Genomic DNA, 22,636 nt, shown 5'->3' on the forward strand with positions numbered 1-22,636 from the left:
ATGGGATGTGGTCAATGCAGACCGGAGGTGGCTGCAGTAACCTTGTCATCCAAACAACCCTTCTCACCTGCTGGCTGGGATGCCTCTCAGCCTCCTTGCTTCTAGGAAGGCTCTAAAGACCTGATTTATGAATTGTGAATTATATAATCTGTGGCAAAATTCCTGATGGATGACAGATGTACACTGATACAAAACTTGATAGAAATCAGAAACAGAGCTGTGAAGAAATCAACACAAAGCATGAAGCACTAGAGAGTTATGAGTGTCTGAAGATTGTTGTCAGAATGGAAATGTTCATGTAGTGATAACCTATAATAACCACCCTGAATCATCCTCAGGCTCTGAAGGCGGTTGGAGCTCAATGGGAGCTTTGTGGAAGAGCAACACATTACCAGAGCAACCGAGTTGGTGAGAAATGCCACAGGGTGTGTGTGTCCTAGACTCAGTCCTGCTGTTTACTTGCTGTGTGTTCTAGGGTGAGTTATTTCTCTTCTGTACTGTCTTCATGTATAAAACACTGAGGACTGAATTTGCCTCCTTTGTAAAGCTCAGTGAGATTTTATGAATAGTAAGTGCCATATATGAGTGCTAGCCTTCTTGAGAATCCCAGTGTTGTCTCTATTTCAGTGTGGGATTTGTGGGTGGGCAGGAATTTGGGTAAGAAATTATTAATCTCTGTTTTATTTTTCTTCTTTTTATTTCCTTTCTGTGTATGTATTTAGGTCTAAATTCAGAATGTGGAAGTAAACAGGGAAGAAATTCAAGCAGAGCTGCTGTGGAATCAAGACATTCCTGAAGTTATTTCCTTATTGTCTATAGCTTCGGTAGAGCTGACAGAGTCAGAGGACTGGTCACAACATGCAGTGGTGACATGTGGCTATATTGGGATTACACAGCAGGGTTTTGGTAGTGTGGGGGCTACAGGGGTGGCTTCTCTGGGAAACTGTTAGAAGCTTCCCCTATGTCCGATGGACCCAATGCCAGCTGTCTCCAAGACAGACAAAGCCAGTCAGCGACAGTGGTAACACCTCTGGAATAATGTATTTAAGAACAGGGAAAGAATCTGTGCAACAACAATTGCAGCTGGAGAGAGGAGTAAGAATATGTGAGAGAAACAACTCTGCAGACACCGAGGTCAGTGTAGAAGGAGGGGAGGAGGTGCTCCAGGAACCGGAGCAGAGATTCCCTGGCAGCCTGTGGTGAAGCCCATGGTGAGGTGGGCTGTGCCCCTCAGCCCATTGAAGTTAACAGTGGAGCAGATAGCCACCATACCCACACCACAGCGTGTGGATGCCCAGAGGAAGCTGTGACCCTGTGGGAAGCCCAGGCTGGAGCAGGCTTGCTGGCAGGACTTGTGACCCCAATTGGGGGATCCACACTGGAGCAGTCTGTTCCTGAAGTACTGTACCCCATGGAAGGGACCCATGCTGGAACAATTTGTGAAAAACTGTAGCCCATTGGCAGGACTCACATTGGATAAGTTCATGGAGGACTGTATTCTGTGGGAGGGACCTCACACTGGAGCAGGGGAAGAGTTTGAGGAGCCCTTTCCCTGAGAAGGAGGGAGCAGCAGAGATGTGTGATGAACTGAGAGCAAAATCAGGAGTACAGTTAAGCCCAAGAAGAAAGAAGGGGTGGGGGGGAAGGTGTTTTAAGATTTAGTTTTTATTTCTCATTATCATAATCTGATTTGACTGGAAATAAATTAAATTAATTCTCCCCAAGTCAAGTCTGTTTTGCCCGTGATGGTAATCAGTGAATGATCTCTCCCTGTCTTTATCTTGACTCATAAACCTTTGGTTATTTTTTCTCTCCCTTGTCCAGCTGAAGAGGGGAGTGACAGAGCAACTTTGGTGGGCACCTGGCATCCAGCCAGGGTCAACCCACCACCATGGCAAAGCTGAGCATGACTTCTTGTGGTGCAATTATTCCCATGTGTCTTACACTAGGAATGGTGACTGTTCTTCCTAATGAAGCCTCATCTTGAAATGAAATGGTTTTCTAAGTCATTATCCTTAGAAATGGCCTCTGACGTCAGAGATATGGTGCTCTGGCATGTTGAAGAAATCAAGGGTGATCCTAAGAATTAACAGGAAGATGTCCATAGACTTCACTGAATCCAAAATTTCCCACATAATATTTTATAACTTTCGCAGCATGTTGTGTCACTAGGGACAGGACATAAAAAGCCTACCAATGCTTTCCCACACAGAGGTTTATTATCTCAGCTAGGCTGTAAACAAAAGAAGAGGAAAAAAGGGAAAGCACAAAGCCTACTGCACTGAAAAGGAACGACAAGGCAGCAGTTATGAAGAGCTCTGACTTCTTATTTGATCAGAACTTGTTTCTCTCCGCAACTATAGCCATGATTTCGTTGCAAAAGTTCCACCTCAGTTTTACAGCTTCCCTGGGCATAGCAGGCCACACAAATCATCCCACAGCAGGCTGCGCACAGACCTTACTGGTATGGGGAAGTGTTCCAGGGGAAGTGTCAGTGCCATGCTAAGAGTTGGGAGTTTCAGACTCCCCATGTTCTGTTTTGCTTTTCCCGATTTATCTGTTTCTTGCTCCACCTGCAGTGCTTTCCTGCTGGCACTGACATCAGCCAGCAGGTGCTGGCAAATGTCTAGAAAAAAGCGAAACGTTTCAAAGCCTTTGAACACACAGATTTTGTGACTATTATAATACCAGTTTCATAGTAATTTTTCTTTGTCTTTGGGTCAAAATGAGAAAATACTTTTGGGAATAATATGCATTTTTTAAACATTTCACTCTGTATGCCAGTTTCAGACAGATGGTGACATTTTAATTCATTATACTTCTAATTTTTCTAAGGAATTGACTACCCAAGTAAAAACGTCAAACCAATTACACTGGGCTTGGGGCACATTTTTTCTTCAGAAAAGAACATACCTGAAATCTCCTGACATATTGTTTAGAAGAAATATACATATGAACGAAGAAGTGCTTATGCTTTTATCTGTATCAAATCGGTATTACCATCACAGTTGAGATAATAGAAACATAGAATCATTTAGTTTGGAAAAGACCTTTAAGATCAAAAAGTCCAACCATTAACCTAGCACTGCCAAATCCACCACTAAATCATGTCCCTGAGTGCCACGTCTATGATGAGTCAACCACTTCCCTGGGCAGCCTGTTCCAATGCTTGACCACACTTGCAGTGAAGCCATTTGTCCTAATAGACAACATAAACCTCCCCTGGTGCAACTTGAGGCCATTTCCTTCTGTCCTTATCAGTTGTTATCTGGGAGAAGAGACAGACACCCACCTTGCTACAACCTCCTCTCAGGTAGTTGTAGAGAACAATAAGGTCTCCTTGGAGCCTCCTTTTCTCCAGGCTAAACAACCCCAGTTCCCTCATGAGACTTGTGCTCCAGACCCTTCACCAGCTCCATTGCCCACCTCTGGACACCCTCAAGCACCTCTACATCCCTCTTGCAGTGAGGGGCCAAAACCTGCACACAGTATTAGAGGTGCAGCCTCACCAGCGCTAAGGGCAAGGGGACAATCACTTCTCTTGTCCTGCTGGCCACACTGTTTCTGATACAAGCCAGGATGCTGTTGGCCTTCTTGGCCACCTGGGCACACTGCTGGCTCGTGTTCAGCCGGCTGTCAGCCAGCACCCCCAGGTCCTTTCCCACCAGCAGCTTCCCAGCCACTCTTCCCTACAGAAGAAAGCAATTCTTTAAAGCAAACATTCTTTGAGCAAAGATGTTACCGATACACTAGCACAGAGTTGATTTGCCAGGATTTCTAACTTAGATAGCCCTTCAAGGTTGTAAGCTCGATGGATGTATTTTTCTCTTCATAACAAATCCATTGGATCCGTGTTGGAGGCAGTAGAAGTAATGAAAAATTTTAGCGCTAAGCTGTCAGAATATTCCTCCTCCCCTCCCAGGGATGTGAGCCTGTGCAAAGGAATGCTAACATTCTCCATACCTGTTGTGGCCTTCAGACTGCAACTGGAAAATGACTTGCTGCTGTGTGAGCTTTGTCCCCTCTGCACTTGAAAATGTGGGTGCTTCATGTTCCAGGAAAGCACAGCAGGACATCCTCGCTTGTGGGAGAGGTGCCCATCAGGCTAGAGTCACACTAAGGGCACAGGATGTGCTGGACATTCCAGGTGCTCCTGGAAAACCACAGCATGGAGGTATAGGAAGAGATAAGAGATGCCTGAGGGGACAGGATCTGCCAGAGGCACAGGAGAAACAAACATAGGCCCTGAGGCTCCCTGCCTGATGTTTCAGCAGCTCATGGATGGCATTTCACTAGGCTGTCACCCAGCATCTGGGGTTTGAACAGCATTTGTTCCTTATCACAATGTTTTTGTTGTCACTCTCATTAGGATCTGCCAGAGCAAGGAAGCTGGGGCTACCAGGGCTCTTGCATAGTACACAATCCTTAAATCAATAGACATACCATGATACCAAATGACATTTATCCACTATTTCTGTTCAATAGTTTATAATCTGTGCCCACCCCACCATGACCACAATGTTGTATTTTTGCATCTAAATTGTTTCCTTGCCCTTCTAGTCATGCAATAGTCACGAGAACTGTTACAGTTTAAACTTTTTTTATTGACGTTAATACGGCATCTGCACTATTCCTTGTTTTCAGTTTATTAAAGGCAATTGGTCTATGTGAGTCTAACTTAAATACTGTAAAAATAATGTGAATCTCAGTGGGTATGACATATCAACTTGCTATCACCATATCCACCTTAGTGGTATCTTCCATTGGATACCAAACTAATCTAGTCTCTGACACATTTTCCCAATTACAGCAGCTGCCAGTGATTCCAGAAAAGTGCTGCAGAAACAGCTGAATTCCCTAAGCACAAATCTGTCTTTTTTTCACCAGCTATTGGGTTGATACCTGGTGTTCCTTCTGGTGCATTTGCCTCAAAAAAATCAGAAATTTTGTTTGGAAGATTCCACTTAGGAAGTGTCCAAGGAAGGAATCAGGGTGCGTAATTTAGGACCTGAAACAAAAGCCATTGAATAGGATGGGATATGTGTGTGTGTGTGTGTGTATGTGTCTCACTTTAACATCTGACCCCTTGACTCTCCCAAGAAGGACCGTTATTGAAGAGTAGTTTTGTGTGGCAGTGCTGGGGTTTTGTTTCTGTATGTGTTATACTACCTTGACAGGTAATTTTAATGAATCTGTTTCAAGTTTCTTTGGATCAGCTTCTCTTCTGTTAGTCTAGCTGTACTTCACTGATACCCAGATTATATAAACAATGTGGTAGAGAAAGGCAGGCACATGGTGCGTTGGATTCCCTTAGAGTGTTCACCAAAACTTTGCCTCCAGGATAGTGCTGTCTATCAGCCACAGCAGAGCTGCAGGTACTTTGACAAAGCCAGTGAACTAAAGGAAGGCTCCCTAGTCCTCCTGATGCACCAAACAGACCAGCTGTTGCAGAGCCAGTTTCAATGAGCTGCCCTTGTTGCTCTAGATGCATCAGTCTGGGCATTTAAGTTTCAGACAGCACACGTTCTGAAAAGGCTGTAGCACGGGAGTCTTCGAGAGGTCTGTTACAGCTGATATTTTGTTCGTGACACTAGTCACAGCCCAGACTAGATAACTTGCAGATGTTATAATACAATTCACAGCCGGATTTTTTCAGTGTCAATAAATACCTTGTTCTGCTGTCATTTTATATGATGGATTAGCCCACAAGTATGACAAATTTCAAAAATTTGCTATCAGCATTGAAAAGATTGCCCTAATCAGGAAGCACACCTGGAAATAAATGTGCTGAAGCACCGAGAGAACAAACTTTGGCACCAGGAGATCGTTTACAGCAGTAACAGTGTTTTGGAAGTGATGTTTGAAAGGAAGATGCTCCAATGCCGCTAGTCTGTGGGACTTTGTTGTGATATCTGGGAGTAGAAATTGATGTAGACTAATGAAATATTTGCCCATCTTTAATTGCTAAATGGTAGAACGACGTTCTGTGAGCCGTGTAAATCCAGGAGTTAGGTAACACTACCGGAGCCGGAGATGTTTGCGGGAGGGAGATGCCATCTAGTGGAAACAGCTGCAGGATCGTTGCGGGAGATGGCCCTGGCACCTCGCACAGCGCTGCGGACGGTCACCGTCCCCTTCCCACCACAGTCGGGAGATGCCGACAGCTGCGCCGCAGTGCCACACGCATCCCTGCGATGGGGACATACAGGACTAGGTCCCCGCGTGCCAAAGCCCTCAATAACATGGGAAAAAAGCAATTTGTGTTTTCCCTGGTTCCTGAACTGCTGACAGTTGTACTGGAAACCAGAGGTACTCAGGGGCTGAGAGGGGAATCCTGTTGTGGAAAGTCCTGGGGAATTCCAACCTCAGAGAGTCATTCTCTTCCTCCCTTTCCTACATTGTCCCTCTGGGCTGATGACAAGCAAAACAAGTTCAACCAAAGCAAATGAAAGGGTGTCCATCTCACAGTACCCACCTTCTCAGGAAAGGTGATAGGCAATGGACATCTATATCATGAAATGGATTGAAGTATGGAGATGCTAAAGCTGGCTGTGAAGGAGCCACCTAAAGGGGAGGGGGTCATGGGGCTGTTTTCAGCCTTATGTTAGTATCTCAGTGTGGCACCTCTTCTTTATTTTTTATTTTTTTTATTTTGGCAAAGCATGTTAACAGCTGATGGTGTGATGCCTGCAAGATCCAATTAATCCCCATATAATACAGTAAGTGCTGAAGATATAGCTCCTTATTGGGCCATGCTGTTCAGGGTACAGGAGGGAATATACCACAGTACCCCAATGGGTAACAGAGATGTGAGACAGGTGAGGTGAGGTAGCAGGAGGTACTGGATGGGTTTAGAGCTGGGAAAAAGTGCCCTAAAATTCAGCTCTTCCCTCACCATTCCCCTCTCCAGATCAGTCTCTGGGAGGCTGCTTCATCAACTTCAGTTTAAAGCAACACAGGCTTTGCTCTGAATTACTCATAGGGACCTTGTTAGAGCCTGGAGACCCAAGGTGTGAGAGTTGGTCTTGAGGACAGGATCGTTTCCATGTGATTCTTGACCATTGAACAGGATCAATGTTTGCTTCCTACATGAAAATACTATAGCAAGGGTCACTGCACCAGCAGTCACTGAGGGCTTTGAAGATCCAGGAGATCCATGTACATATATTATGTGTATATTTAGTCTTTATTCTTAACCCACAACTGTGAATGAAGGGATTATAATGTCCTTAAAACTTCTTGAAGAAATCAGATGTTTGGAGAACAGAATGTGATTTGCTAGCTCCTGCGATCACTTTGCAGATGTATAATTTAAAAATGAAAAATGTTGCTCACACATTCAGCCACTTTCATTTTTTCCTTCCTTTTCCCTGTTGCTGCTCTTCTTTCATCTATAAATAGCTACTTGAGTGCCTGGTCCCAAAGCAGTACTAGAGCAGCTCTTATTATCAGCAGAGCCTAATCATTTTGTCTGCCAAGAGTTTAAATGTGCTGACTTCAGTTGCAGAAAGACCTGGATGCAGGGGAATGGGGCTGGCTCTGCTGTTCTACACAAGAGACAGATCTTCAGGCTCCTTGTGCTGGGATTGGGGGTCCTGTGTGATTTCTTCTGTGAAGTCATTACACTGGAAAATGTCCATTTCAGCAGGACTCTGACACTCTATGCTCTGTAGGGAGGGCGCTGATACCAAAAACGGGGTTATAGATCTCACCTGTGGGAGTCAGACACTAAAAACATTAAATGCATTTTGTGTCTTCAGGATAGCAAAATTTCTTGTAGAATTGGCCTTTATGTTCTCAGGTTGATCAAATCCCTAATTATCTCTGCAGTCAAATAACTTTGAAGATGGAAGAACTCCCCAACTCAGTGCCACCCATACTAAAGATATTTTGCAAAAGTCATCCATGGCTGCTTACATCAGAACGTCTCCAGCACAGCTCCTAAGACAAGTGAACTGCTGCCCCCACGGTTGCAGTAGTGTTGGTGTTTCACATGATGCTCCAAACTTCTGCTGAGCATGAATAAGATACCCTGTTGCATAAGATGGTGGTGTCAGCCAAAGGTCAGTTTATTTTATCATCTCCCATAGCTGAGCCTATGTTACCAATGGTACAAGCAAAACTCCAGAAACCAGCTGCACCACAGAGTGACATGTGGCTGACATGGGTTGTCAGCAACTGGCTTCCCCACAGTTGGCATAGAAGAAACGTTTAACTGTTAGGATGAAGGAGACTGAAAAGTATTAAGGGTACTAAGTACTGTTCTGCTAGATGAGTCTTCTGCAATAGTGATGAAAATTATTTCCATCCCATTGACTCAAGCAACCACGTCACTGTCAACACCAGTTGAAAAGAAAATGGTTGGGAGATGTTCAAAGTGGGGAGACTGGAGGGATTTTTGAGGCTCATATCCTTGTCAGTAGCAGGTTGTTTTCCAAGAGCAGATAGATCTAGACCTAGATGATTTTTTTCCAGTTCTGTTAAAAGCTTTGTTTCACTCAGTGCCTGCTGCAGTTCATTCAGCAGCAGGCTCCTGTGTGAAAGGTATTATTTATACTTTGCTGTTTGCCTGGACAGTGGAGACTGCTTCTTTCAGTCTGCTCTGTTTGCTTTTGCAATAGTACAGCTCTTCTTTATTCCTTCTGTGGCTATTTCTTTTGGTCTTTCTTCTTCCTTCTCTGCTGAAAGTGGATCAATCCTTTGCCTGACCATAAACTTGCAAAGGTGTTTTCCAGGTCATTTATTTAAGAACTGATCAATAGCACTTCATGTACAAAGGGGCATGTACAAAAAACAGCGAGGCAAAAGAGATGGATGTTGGCTTTTTTTTCTCATTTCTGGAAACTTTGTACTATAAATATAAGGGAGGAATTTTCAGTATTATTATTATTATTGTTGTTGTTGTCGCTCAAGATATATAGCAGTCAAGCCTGAGCTGATGCTGATGGGAAAAAAAAACCAAAAACCCCAGTTTGCAAAATAACTGCAAAGCCAAAATGCTCTGCAGCGTAAGTCATGTGTATGAGTCTGCCCAGTATGTCCAGCTGGGTCAATAACTAGGTAGAAAAGCTGCTATTGAGTCTTAGCTTTGAGTCATTAGCAAAAGACCCCAAGAGCAAAGTAGTGGTAATAGTAATAATAACAATACCTGTAAGACACTGGCGAATGCTCTGTCAAAACAGGCTACTTTGAACCAGAAGCTGCACATGGATACTGAAATTTTCATGAATCCGGAGGTTTTCAACAACAGCTGCTTTGCTGTTATTGCAGTGCACTCTATGATAATGCTGACACAGAATAATGCTCTTCACCAACTGGTGCCCCATCCATTTTTACACCCACTGCTGATTAGCTAAAGCTTTGTTTTCCAGTCACTGTGGCTTATATAAACTTCAAAAACTACCAAATTCTTTTTTTGTCTCACAGCTTCCTCTCATAACTTGCCTTTGAAGCTTCCTCCTAGAAGTGAACAGTGCTGTCTAAGCACTCTGGGTAGATTGCCTTACCTTATGGATTTTGCTTTGCTATAAGTAACCTTTCCTCTCTGACAAGAGCTCTGTCAGCGGTTACAACAGCAGTTCAGATGCTGCCAGCCCTGGAGTAGCAAGGAAAACAGCAGCTGGGTGACATGAATAACATTTTCATCCTCTGTTTCATGTACTTAAATAAGCTGGGAAGAAAACATGATAAATTGATTTTATTTATCAGATACAAAAGCAGTTTGTAAGGTGCAGGGAATTGAGGGGGAAAAGGAATGTGAGACTTTATTTCAAGCAATTGCAAATTTAGCTTTGTTTGCTTCAGCACTATCAGAGCACTATTGCCAAATGCCACTGGCTTTAAAACTGTGTTCTGTTTCCTTCAATTAAGAAACAAAAGTATTTTTTAAAACTGGACATTGTTGCCTGCATATCAGTGTGTGGCTGATGGAATCTGCTGGCATTTTTATTTCTGCCTCTAGTTAGCCCTTGCTGTCCTTGTTGAGTACAGTGCAACTGCACAGGTGTAATTCCAGGTGGAAAAAATCAGTGGTAGTCCCTTATTTGGGGTATGACAACTTTTCATACCTCTGCTGCATATAGCTGTGTACGAAGTCACTGAACTGTATTGGCGTGGGCTGGTGCTATGTAGGACCGCTTCAGGGCTGTATCCTGACCTCAGTCAATTTGCATTAAGAAATCAGTGTTCTGAGGCTTGCAAATGGTCCTGTTGGCGCTTATGTACCCTTTCTGATCACTGCAGGGTGTATTTGTGCATGAAAGATGTATATTATGTGTATGTCTATGTGTCTATGTGGTTTTTCCATAATAAATTCTTAAGAGGGGATGTAAGAAATAATCTTATCCTCCAGCTACTACTCAATGCTGAAGGAGGGAGTGTTTATGGAAATAGTGGGTTCTTTAGCCTCCTCAGATGATTTGATGAAAAAGGTAAGAAAAAAAAGTGCTTTAACTAAAATATGGATCTTTCAGCTCTCCACAAGATTCCATGGGCTTTTACGCTTGCTATAGAAAAATGGATCAGTAGCTAGCTTTTAGAATAATAGGGATACTTCATTCATCTGATTTGCTCTGATTTCTGCTGAGCCAACAGAGCTAAGGATGAGGACATTGGGATGTCCAGGTGCTGCTTTCATTTCCCTGTTCTGCATAGACTGTGTCATTTTTGGCAGTGTTTACAATGCCAAAAAATGGAATAGCAGGGCTTTAAGAGCATCTCCTCACAAGAAGTCCTCAGTAGCCTTAGCCCTGTAGCTGTTCAGTAGGAATTTCTCTGGATCTTACACAGTGGTTGAAGGTTTTGATAAAACCTGACGTCTGTGTATGTATTTGCATGCTGTATTGTAAGTATTTTATCATAAAATATGCGACCCTTTTCCTGTGACTGCCTAGGAGTCTGCCCCTGATAAGAGGAGCAGCAGACTCCTGGTTTTGTTTTGCAGGGCTTGTTCCAAATCCCTGTAAACCAATGAAAAATTAAGCTGGGAACCATACATCTAGGAGCACAGCAGACCCAGGTAGTTAATTACTCCTTCAGTGTTGGGTAATGAGGAAGGACAAACACTTTAAACACAATGTAGGTATTACAGCATGGATGTCAGCTAGCCAGGTTTGCAAATCTCAAAGGGAAATACACTGGTTGCTGCTAAGGTGAATTGAGTATATCTCTTTTTCTTTTTATATTGAAGACTCAATGAGTTTCAGTGTGCCGCAGTATGTAAAATTAATTTCCAGTTACAACAGTCTTGTAGCCAGAATCTCATATTTCATGTGAAGAAAAAATCATTGAAAGGAAATTACACTAGGTGTTCAAGCTAAAACAGAAGCAGAAAACAATCCCTCAAATCCAGTTTGAGTGTCACTCCTGCTATGTATTTATCTCTTCTTGCAAACCCTACTGTAACATTAAATTTGTGGGGTGTATTTTATTCATATTACTAATCATCTCTTTCGATAGAGGCTACACCTCTACCAGTAAATTAAACAGTGCCTGCAAACATTCTCAGCTACCAAAAATTTGTCTCCTGTTCAGTATAACTTTTAGAGCAGTCCCTCATACGGTTTAGTATCAGACAGATAGGACTCGCAAATACCTCTTAGACCCTTCTTTGGGAGTTAGCATGTCCCAGAGGCAGTTCCCAATAAATAGTTTGCATTTAGCTGAGTTGACAGAGAGGCTGAGAGCTCATTAGCACGTGGCTGTCCCTTGCCTTTTAGCACCCATGCCAAGGAACGGTCCTCATCCTTTGAATTTATCAGCAGAAATGTTGCAGGTGTTTTGCATATACATATGTTCACCTTGTGGAAATAAGGGCAGTGTGATTGTTAGCTTAAAATCCCACATTTGCTACCAAATACCAACAATTTTTTTAACAAACTTGCTCTTTGTAGAACACATGAAAATGAAGATTTCATTGGTAATCAGGGTGGCTTCAAGTTAACGTTGGGTCAGCTTCTCTGTCTTGTGCATTTGCTTAAGCCAGTCCATTTTGATACAAAGCAGGCATCTGACCCTACCAAACTGTATGCCTTGATAGAGACGGTTCCCTGAGGAACAAAGCAATGAGGAACTCGAGTCCAGAGCTGTCTTCCTGAACAACACCCAAACCTTTCCTTCCTGCTAATGCAAGAAACCCCTTCACGCCTTTGGGTTTCTTAGAGAAACCTTGTTTGTGGTTTGTGTGTTAACCAGTGGTTGGTTAATGTGACTTTGATCTCTTTGGTTAACCAGATACGAATACAGACCTTTCTATGAGAGGAATCTCCGCTTCTCACTCATCTATATTTCACTTTTTCTCTCTCCCATAGTCCACTAGTGCTCTGGGCATTTTAAGCTAAGAGAAAGAATAAATTGAGTTAAACCTTTATGTAAGCATATATCATGCTTTATTTGGTGGCAGCGCATGTGAAGACATACCTACCTACCTCCTCACAGGATCAAGCCCTTAGCGTGGGAACTTGGGCAGGACACGTCATTTTCTGTGTTTAGTCAGCTGTGACCAAACTGATGCCTGCTGCATGGGCCTTAAAAACATGGATATCTACTGCAGAACATACTGGAGGTAGCTGCACAGCTTTATCGTGTAGACTAAAAATAAAAGGGTATTCAGGGGATTATAACACTTGTTGGCAAACCTAGAGCAGATCTATCACAGCTTTCATCCAAAAATCTGTGGGTTCATCATTAATTACTTGAGAAATAATGAATAAGCAGCAAACAAGAGACTGACCCATTACTTAGAAATAATCTGTTAGCAATACAAAGTGGATTTGGGAGCAGCACCATAAATATACTGGACCACATCATTAGATTGGAGATGGTTCTTTACAGAACAGTACAGAGGGCTGGACATTGAATGGTCCTGTTTACAGTCCTCCTTCCAGAAGTTTATGACTCATTTTGGAATGAAATGGATTAGTCTTATACTTAGACCAACACAAATAATAACGGTGGATTGCTAACTGGGCCTGTTTCATTTTAGGTAAAGACATCACACAATTCAGAGCAGGGGGATTAATGTTCTTTTAAGAGATACAGTCAGCTGGGTTTTATCAAACTTCTGCTATGCCTGTCCCCTTCCCAATTTCTCTCTTGCAGGGCAGAAGGTGGGGGTTCTCCCTCTTCACCTATCTTTGAGTTCTCCAGACTGTTTTGTAAGTGTAATAACTTTATTGAACTGCACTGATATTCATTCTTTTATTTTCTCAATTTTATCTTCACAAACTATTAAAATCTCTAGGTAAATTTGTACAAGATAAGTCCCAGTCCACCTAACTTTTGACAATGACCTGTTAAGCTTCTAGACTAGGTTGGTAAACTCACACTGAAGTACATGTCTAAATTAGGTGGAGTGGATTGCCCCTTGGAGTTCCCTGTCTGCATTGTCTCTGAAGAGAGCAAAGATCAGCAGTTCACACTATTACTTGGACATTTTAGGTAAGATGAATCTCACCCTAGTATGGACTGTGAAGGGAAATTGCTAGCTCTCCTTCCTTGTACTTTACTAGAATGGTCGTACATCCCCATGCTTCACCCTTCCAAAATGTCCACGAACCTATCTGATCTTCAGATATAGTCAGCAACAGTGCTCTACTTCATAAATGGAGAGTGGGTGCTCAGCCCTTTTGAAAACTACGTGTGTGATGTGCTGAATTCCACTTTCCAGTCTAGGTTCCTGGCATGTGAACCCGAAGTTGAACTCTGAAAGTAATGAGACCATAAAAAGAAGCGCATGCTACAGAAATACTGGCCTTAAGCTCTGTCTGCTCTCTCCATCTACAGCATTCAGATAGCTAAGTTGGAGTTTGTCAAGTGTTTTAAAATCCTGAATATGTGTGCTATGGCCAGTTTCAACTTCATTCTCACATATCTTTGAATCTGGCTTGTATCAGAAACAGTGTGGCCAGCAGGACAAGAGAAGTGATTGTCCCCTTGCCCTTAGCGCTGGTGAGGCTGCACCTCTAATACTGTGTGCAGGTTTTGGCCACTCACTGCAAGAGGGATGTAGAGGCGCTTGAGGGTGTCCAGAGGTGGGCAATGGAGCTGGTGAAGGGTCTGGAGCACAAGTCTCATGAGGGAACTGGGGTTGTTTAGCCTGGAGAAAAGGAGGCTCCAAGGAGACCTTATTGCTCTCTACAACTACCTGAGAGGAGGTTGTAGCAAGGTGGGTGTCTGTCTCTTCTCCCAAACAACAGGACTGGAGGAAACAGCCTCAAGTTGCACCAGGGGAGGTTTATGTTGTCTATTAGGACAAATGACTTCACTGAAAGGGTGGTCAAGCACTGGAACAGGCTGCCCAGGGAAGTGGTGGAATCACGATCCCTGGAGGTGTTTAAAAGACGTGTAGATGTGGTACTTAGGGACAAGTTTTAGTGCCAGGATAACATTTGGACTTGATGATCTTAGAGGTCTTTTCCAACCTACATGATTCTATGGTTCTATGATTCTATGATGTTCCTGTCTGTTAGCTACAAACTGCTGTGGTGTGCAAGTACACTAACTAGGTTATATATGCCTGAGTTTAGCAAGATCTCTTGTTTGTGATGTACCTCACACAAAATACATTGTGCTAGTCATAATACTGTAAGACATAATAAGGAGCTTGTTTTGGATAGATTTAGCATGATTGTAGCTGTGCACATTGGGAATTGCAGCCAGAATATCTGAATTTTTTACTCATGATTTATCTCACCCTAGCCAATCTCTGTATTAAAAAGAGTAAGTACAATGTGTAAGAGGTCAGCCTGCTGTCAGACTTCTCCTTGGAGAGAAGGTTTGGGCTTTTGCTTGAGATAGCAGCAAACTTGACAACAGCAGAATCATTTTGAGTGTCCTGAGGCTTGTTGTTGTCCATGCTTGCGCTTGAGATTCGGGACTTGGGCCAGGAATATTTTTATGTCTACATCTTTACCTTCATCTGTGGAGTAGTATAAGTAGGATATACAATTCCGAATCTTTGCAGGTGAACATGAGCTGGAATATGAAACTTTCTCATTTCTGGAATTTGTTTGACAGGAAAGTGAAACTGAAACACAGGTGTTCAGGGAGAAACCAGTATGAACATAGACGCAGAAGAAGAATCAAATTAATAACCCAGGGTGTGCACATATGGCTTGCCAAGTCCACTCCAGTGGTCTGGATTTTAGTGGTCCCAGAGCTCTGCCTAGGTTCTGCCATTTTTGTGTCAGGATTTCCTTAGGAAGTCAAATGAGATCACACAGCCCTTGTGTTGGTATGTCAGGCTGGTATTTTCCACTCACCACCATTCATGAAGTCAAAAAGATTTCAAAGTTTTTTCTGGCTGTGTAAGTCCCTAGCAGTTCAGAAATGTATGGCCTCTGATAAATAGCTGAAATCATTAATCTACAGAAAATTGATGGAATTGTAATGTCTTGATGCTCTCTACTCCCAATAATCTGGGAAAAAGCATAACTCTCATTGAGCAATTTCACCACTGGCCATAATGTGATTCTATGATTGAGTGAAAATGACTTTTTTTCAACTGGTAGTAAGAATCAGCAGTCTATGAAAGTACCATTCAACAGTAAGCTACTGTAATTGATTCCTGGCAACGAAAGCTTGATTTCTTGATATGTTTTCTTTAATATCCTAGATAGCCAACTTTCATAAGAAGTCTCACTTTGTAGTATTTGTGATATTAATATCTAGAAAAAATTGTTTAATGTTTGACTTTGAAATCATGGAATTATTATACAGCAGCACAGCCTCACTGATCAGCCTAGAATTGCCTGGCTAAAAGCAGCACTTAAAATAATGAAATTGCCTACTGTTTTTCTGGTTTTCCTACGAATTATTCACACTTTTTTAGACAATGGAGGAGATTAAGTGGAAAACTTAAGTAATGAGTATTATTCATCATCTCTCTGTCTAAAGCTGAAATTATCTCCCTGAGTCTTTGCTATCCAGGCTGTGATTTAGCAAGCCATTGAAGCATGTTGCTAATGTTTAAATACACAAGACAGAATTAGTTTATTGACTGAAGTCCTCACTAATTCTAAGCTCAATACAAGAGGGACTATTGAAGAATTCTAGCTAATTTTCGTCAAAGAAAACCACAGTAGTATGTTAATTTCAATCTATATATAAATAATATCAGGAGAATGATCAGTATCAGAATGTTCCCTCATCATCCAGGGAAATCATAAATTATACATCATTCAGATACAATTGTTTCTATAACAGCTGAAATAAGGCTAGCTATAGGTCTTGATGAAACAGTGACATAAAACCCAGACATAAGAGGTGAGAAAATACTGGAAAGGAAATTACAACTTAAACATTTTGCAGCAAAGAAGAAAATTTTTAACAGGCATTTAGTACTTGTTTAAAAAAAAAAAAAAACAACATTTGATAAATACTTTACTGAGTGAAAGTAACTTCCCTATTAAAGAGGAATTTTTGCTAAATTCAGTAACTATTCTTAGCACAGAAGTGACAGTTCACTTGAGCAACAGAGCAATCACTCTTCCTAGTATACAGACAGTAAACAAAGGAAACACATCTGAAGCTGTGACCCTGGCCCTAAAACCTTGTCCCTCTCCCGATATCTTTAATGTGTCCTTTACCAATTTCAGGAAGCAGTAACATTTGTTAAAGAGATTTACACATTAGGCAGAACATGCAACTGCCAGACATGCTCTGGGATAAATATGATTCACTGAACATCCAGAAGATGGCATAGATGTAGCAAGCCTGGTGTGAGAAAGCCTTTAAATGCCATTGGGGGGTGGGGTGGGGGTGCGGGAGCCAAAGAAGAGGGGAAAACTTCACATAACTTCACTTTTACTCAGCAGAACTACCCCGGCAAATATCAATACCTAGAGAAAAGGGACAGAATAACCAGTTTGTGAGGAAGTGTAAGGACCCTGACTTGCAGAGCTCTGAGCATTGCCAGGGAGGGAAAGGAGCCTCTTGCATAGGCTGGAGCCCACAAAAAGCAAGAGGCAGTGGCTGCAAGGAGCAGAAGGGTCTGAACCAAAATTTAGGTTGTCTGTAAGGAAAACACAGTGGTAGGAAAACCTGCTTGCCTGTCAATAGCTTCTGACAGAAAAGGTTTTGAAAAGGAAAGCCATTTCTTTGGATATTATTAAGATGTTATGCATGTGGATGATTGTAATTGTGGTTTTATTAGATATTAATAAAGGGAATTATTAAGTTAGTTATTTTTAAGTGTGCTGCTGTTATCTTTTTTTGCATTGACAAGGAGATGGAATAGGTATATGTTTTTAGTGTTGCCAAGTCTCCGTTATTCAGAAAAAAAATATTCTATGCAATTCCTCTATTATTATCAATGCAGAACTAGCACAGAGGCAGAATGAAAAGATAACACCTGACTAAAGGAGCTTTCAGCATAAAATATAGTTACAGACAGTATTCTACTTAGAGCTTAATACTGTAGCCTGTAACTTGTCACACTGTTTTGTCATTACCTCCAAAATGGAGGAAAACATTGCTCATACACAGAGACTGAAAGCAGTGGTGATAACAATTTACAAAGGGTGAAAGACACTGCTGAATCCTAAGATCTCCTGAAGTCCTTTCAAAGGTGTTGCTTTCTGCCATTGCAATGTCTGTTCTCACTTCAAAAGGAAACTCATGCTATGACTGGGGTGGGAAGGATCTGGAATTCAAAATTCAGCGAAGAAATTCTGCTTGTTGCAACAGGGTCCATTGGGTGGCTTTTGCACTTGTGAGAAGCATCCCTTTGATAGAGCCATCTTGGACACAGAGCTCTGTGAAGGCACATCAAGAAGCAAATATCTTGAAAGTCACAACAATGTTTAGTATGGGTTGAACACAAACCCATGTTTTGCAAACTGTGGTAAGAATTAATCTGTGTCATTAGGGGAAAGATGCTATTTCATCAGGTCCTGCATCTTCTTTTGTATGGGGTCAGGACTGAACACCCACCTCTAGTCCTCAGGCTGGGACATGATTCAGAAAGCTTGGAAAAAAACAAAGATGGGGTTTTCCCTTCTCTAAAAAGTAGAAAATGTTTCTATCCCCCATGCTTTTTACTTATAACCACAAGTATAGCTCTTTGATTTGTGTAATGATGGGAGAAATAAGTGAACAAGAGATGGCTTAGTGGAAAGAGACTGCACTATATATCTCGAAAACTGCTCTCTGCTCTGATGGCAGCATTGTGTAGGAGCAGGGACAAGTCAGCCAGAATTGGAGTCATAAAGCATGATAAGTACCAACAGCCCAGGTTGCTCCCAAAGACTCTCTCCATTGAAGTCTGCTCTTAGAAATGCTGACATTCCTTATAAAAATGTTCCCTGTGTGCTTAAAAGTCCTGCGCAGCTTGACAGGTCTGAGCACCTATCCCATGGCTAAGCCCTGCTGGCATTCACAGGTGGGCTGCTTCCAGACACATCTCACCTGTGATCTGCTTGATCTAACAGGCCTTCCTACTACACCCCTCTTGTACTGGGCTCCAGCCAAAACCTGGCTGCCAGGAAGGTGCTTATTTTGTAGCAAATAGCTCAAGGCCAACCAAAATGAAATATTTCATTTGGGAATTTCATTTGGGATGTTCTGCTAGGAAATCAGAAAATATCAGGAAAATTAAGCTTTCCACACAGAAATACGATGTTGGTAGAGAATTACTAATTAGCTCTCATATATGGTGTCAAAGACACTTAGACCCCAATCTTTGTTATAACCTGTAGCACTTTCTGTGGTAAATAATTAAAGCTACTGCTTGATGGAAGAGAAGCCAGTCTAGTTCAACTTGAAAACCACAATTCCTTGAGCAGAATAAAAAAAAAAAAAAAGAAGAAACCAGACCTATTTCTTCTCCTGTCTTTTATGATTTTATTATTTCCTTTGCGATAATTGAGCATCACCTTAAAGTACAATAACATTATCTTCTAAAAAGCACAGTATCATTTTCAAGTTAGGATACCAGTGTCATACTCCCCTTCCAAAATCAAAGTGTGTGATATTCTGCTCTATCATTAATACTGAAGCTTTCAGTATGGGATCAGTCTATTTGTTAGTGATGCTACTTGCTGTTACTGAACAGATTATATAGCTTCTTAGCTAAGAATAAATAACAGCTTATAATTAGGGTTGCAAAACCTTTTTCTATATTCAGGAGGCATAAATGCAATGTTTGTTTCATGGAAGAGGAAACAAATTTCCACTTCTTTGTCCAAATGGCATAGACCTGGCAAGTCTAGAGATAATTAACCACAAGTAATGAAAAAATCCTTCTAATTCTGACATTACATTGCACTTCTTGCTTTTTTGTTGCTTTTCCAGAATTCATGTTTAAAAGACTCTTCAGTTTACTATCTTGGAGTAAGACTACTAAACATAAAACTAAATGCCAATAAGTTAGTTTAAAGGCATAATTATAAAATAAAACTTAACGGCCATGTTCCAGCAAATCATATAGTTTCTTCCATGTAAATGTAGCTGGCCTTATAAATGTCTTGGGCTGATATATAGCATTCCCCAGCACATTCTGCCTTAAACCAATTGGTGCATGTTCTCTGTGATGTTTACAGCTCAATTGACTGAAAGGAGCACATTTCCCTTTCCTGTCTTTACAACCTTTTTCCTCTAATGTTTGTTGATTGGCTTGTTATATTAAAGTTTCATCATAATTACATGTCAGTTTAGAATTCTCCTTTATCATTCCTTCAACCAACCTATGAATAAATTTCACATGTGCAAAATACCTCCACAAAGCCATTCAAGCTTCTCTGACAGGAGCATGGTAAGACTCATACATCTCCAGGACAAGAACGATGTTTGCTCTGCTCCTCATGGACAATCTTACCACTGACTTGGGTTAGCTTGAAGCAGGCCAGTTTGAAATAACCTGATGAAAAACTACTTATAATCTGAGGCAAAGTCACAATCTCTAGCTCTGCTTGATTCTGTCTTTGAGTAAAGGAATGAGGATGTGTTGAGTAAAAAGAAAAAGAAACCATGAGGAAATATTTAAGGCTAACTTTTTTCCACGGCCTCTGAAAGAAGTTACTGAAGTAAGTGCTAAATGCCAGCAAAGCGATGTCAGTACCACTGCTAATACAGTTACCATTGAACTATAAACCCTGAAAGCTTTCAGTTTCTGCAATGATTAGAACACTCAGTGAACTAAATGGGAATACAAGGCAACAGGATCCATTTTGGACAGTTGGCTGCCCAGGCCCCTCATGTTCCGGTAAGGTGAAAGGTAATCCAGCCAGCCCCTTTTGCAGCCTCCTGAGAGACAGAGATTTAGCACAAGATGGGGAATCGGGAGTTCCTGAGGCCAGTCCCACTGCCCCCACTGAGACCCCAGACCCTCCACAGTGTCACCGTGTGAGGGCATGTGGCGCTAACCAGGAGCTCCAGCAGGTTTGGCTGTCCAGCCATTAACTGCCTATTCCCACGCTGACTGCTGGAGCTGTGAGGGTGAACTTGTTGAAGCTTAGACAGCACTTCGTGCAGTAAATAATTATCCCTGCTATCCAGTAGCTTTGTGAAAATGAAAATAACTGTGCCAACAGATAACTGTTTTGTAACTGCATCTTTTTTTTGCTGAGTTCATGTGCCTCAGCGCTCAGTTAATTAATCACAAATCACCAGTAGACTGATTTTTTTTATTTACATTAACAAAGTACTTAGTTTTGGCTTTCTGCCTTTCTGTAGACTTGGCTTTTCCATCTGAAATGTTGCCTTATGAAGCTAAATTCACTTCGTAAGTCTCTTTTCTTTTGGTTTGTGTTTTAAATTCCCCATTGCTTGTAAGACTGACCAGTAAACAGTCTATAAAAAATGTTTGATGCTGATTTCTCCTTAAACATAGGATGTGAATTTTAACCTGTCTGTAATTTAAATACAACACTCTCCCCAAGCAGGCTTGAATATAAAAGAGAATATTAACTTGATGCAGAGTTTTAAAATGCGTGCACCTTTCCAACCAATTCAGAGATGGCTTGATGCATTTTAAACTTTGGCAAAACAAAATAATGTTATGTTTACTGCTTGCCAAAACGTTGCTCATACTCTCCTGATAGCAAGTGGAATGCTGCTCACCCTTTGAAGCAATTTACTGTTATAAATCAAACCACTGACTGTCCGTTTCTAAACCATGAAGGGATCACCAAAATTCAACTGTTTCAAGTGGAACAGTTGGAACAGCAAAATAACTTCCCTGGGAGCTTGTGTACACAGCTGAGGAGTCAGAGGCTGGAGAAAGCATGCAGCTGAACAGTTGAGACTGCAACCTCAAAGGCTAACAAGAGGTGGAAAGCCCCAGGAGTAATTTGAAAGGGTAATCTTCTTAGGAAAATGGTCGTGGTGGATAAGGACTATTAGAGGGTGCCACCACCTGTATGGGCATTTTAGATTGGCTCAGGAACATGCTGCTGAGGGTGGTGTCCCCAGAACCTACACTTAGCCTGCTTTTGTAGGGGTCAGAATGAACAAACCAGACTGGTTCTGCATGGCGCCTGCCTGGGAGGTGTGCATGGGGTATGCAGTCACTGATGGCGCTCGCTCTGCAGACCCAGGCTAAAGTGAACTCACTGACTGGATAGTCAAGGACAGTGAGGTCCCTGGCATGGACTGTTTGGTGCTATTGATCTGCTCTTGTTGGGCCAGTCTACTTGAACAGCCCACTCTGGTGCAATTTCAGCTGCATGGATGCTGAACTATAGTGAGAAAGAAGAGAATTGGATGGACTATGGTGGTCCTCAAACTACAGCCCGTGGGCTGGATACAGCCCCCCAGGGTCCTCAATCCGGCCCCTGGTATTTACAGACCCCCCCCATCCCGTGTCCCCCCCCGCTGGGGGTTGGGGGAGTAAACCAAGCAGCCGCAGATGACTGCCTGCCACTTCATCCGCGTGCCGGCCCCCTGTTTAAAAAGTTTGAGGACCCCTGGACTATGGGAAGGAAAGTTTGATCAAAACAAGTCCCTGTGCATGGGCTCAGCGGAGAGAGGACCTGACCAGTGCTGGAGCTGAACCCTGCCCCATGTCCTATTTATAGCACGCACTGTCGGGTCTCTAACCTAATGCTGCATTTAGACCTCTGATAGGGAAAACACTTATCCCCAAGCTTGATCTGAATATGTGTATTTTTATATATATCTGTCCATTTGGTTTACATGAAACTTGAAATACATGTCTGAATTCATAGATCTCATTCCTCTTGACTTGAGACCTGTGCTGGGAGTAAAAGACGCAGCTGACAAAGCTTCTTTTAAAATCTTGTCTATGGCAAAGGGAAAACACACTTAAGTAGCAATAAATCCATGAATTTACTGAAAACTAAAGAATCTAATCACAAGTAGTCCAGATCTAATAGTTACAGAAGGAGAAATAACAAACGTGGATTCAAATTGACTTCTATATAATTCTTAGTTTCTGCCTGTTTTCCTGGTGTTATGCTCACGTCTCCACCATTCCTCTGGGTACTAAAGTTGGCACTTTCCTTGTTGTAGTGGTGGGGTTAGAGAACTGTCAGCATGCAGAGTCCTCTGGAAGGAAAATGATGTTTGTGCTGGTGGTTTCTTCTTCATCACTCTAGGATCCACTTGGGATCACTTTTGTGTTTGCTAACATGCTGTTGCACCCTTGCTCTGTCTGTGTTGGTCTGCAGCACCCTGATAC

At 42.1% G+C, this 22,636-nt stretch overlaps 1 protein-coding gene across 2 annotated transcripts in view; it reads left to right on the top strand.

Annotated features, from left to right (window-relative positions):
- KCNJ15 (potassium inwardly rectifying channel subfamily J member 15) overlaps positions 1 to 22,636 on the top strand; it is a 69,337-nt gene continuing 46,701 nt past the window's right edge. For both annotated transcript variants that reach the window (XM_080376654.1, XM_080376655.1), the window contains exon 1: positions 1 to 22,636. This exon is cut by the window's right edge. The gene's annotated coding sequence lies outside the window, so the exon portion shown is untranslated.

The sequence above is a fragment of the Falco punctatus genome (genome assembly GCF_963210335.1).
Source record: "Falco punctatus genome assembly, chromosome: 2".
Taxonomy (NCBI): Eukaryota; Metazoa; Chordata; class Aves; order Falconiformes; family Falconidae; genus Falco; species Falco punctatus.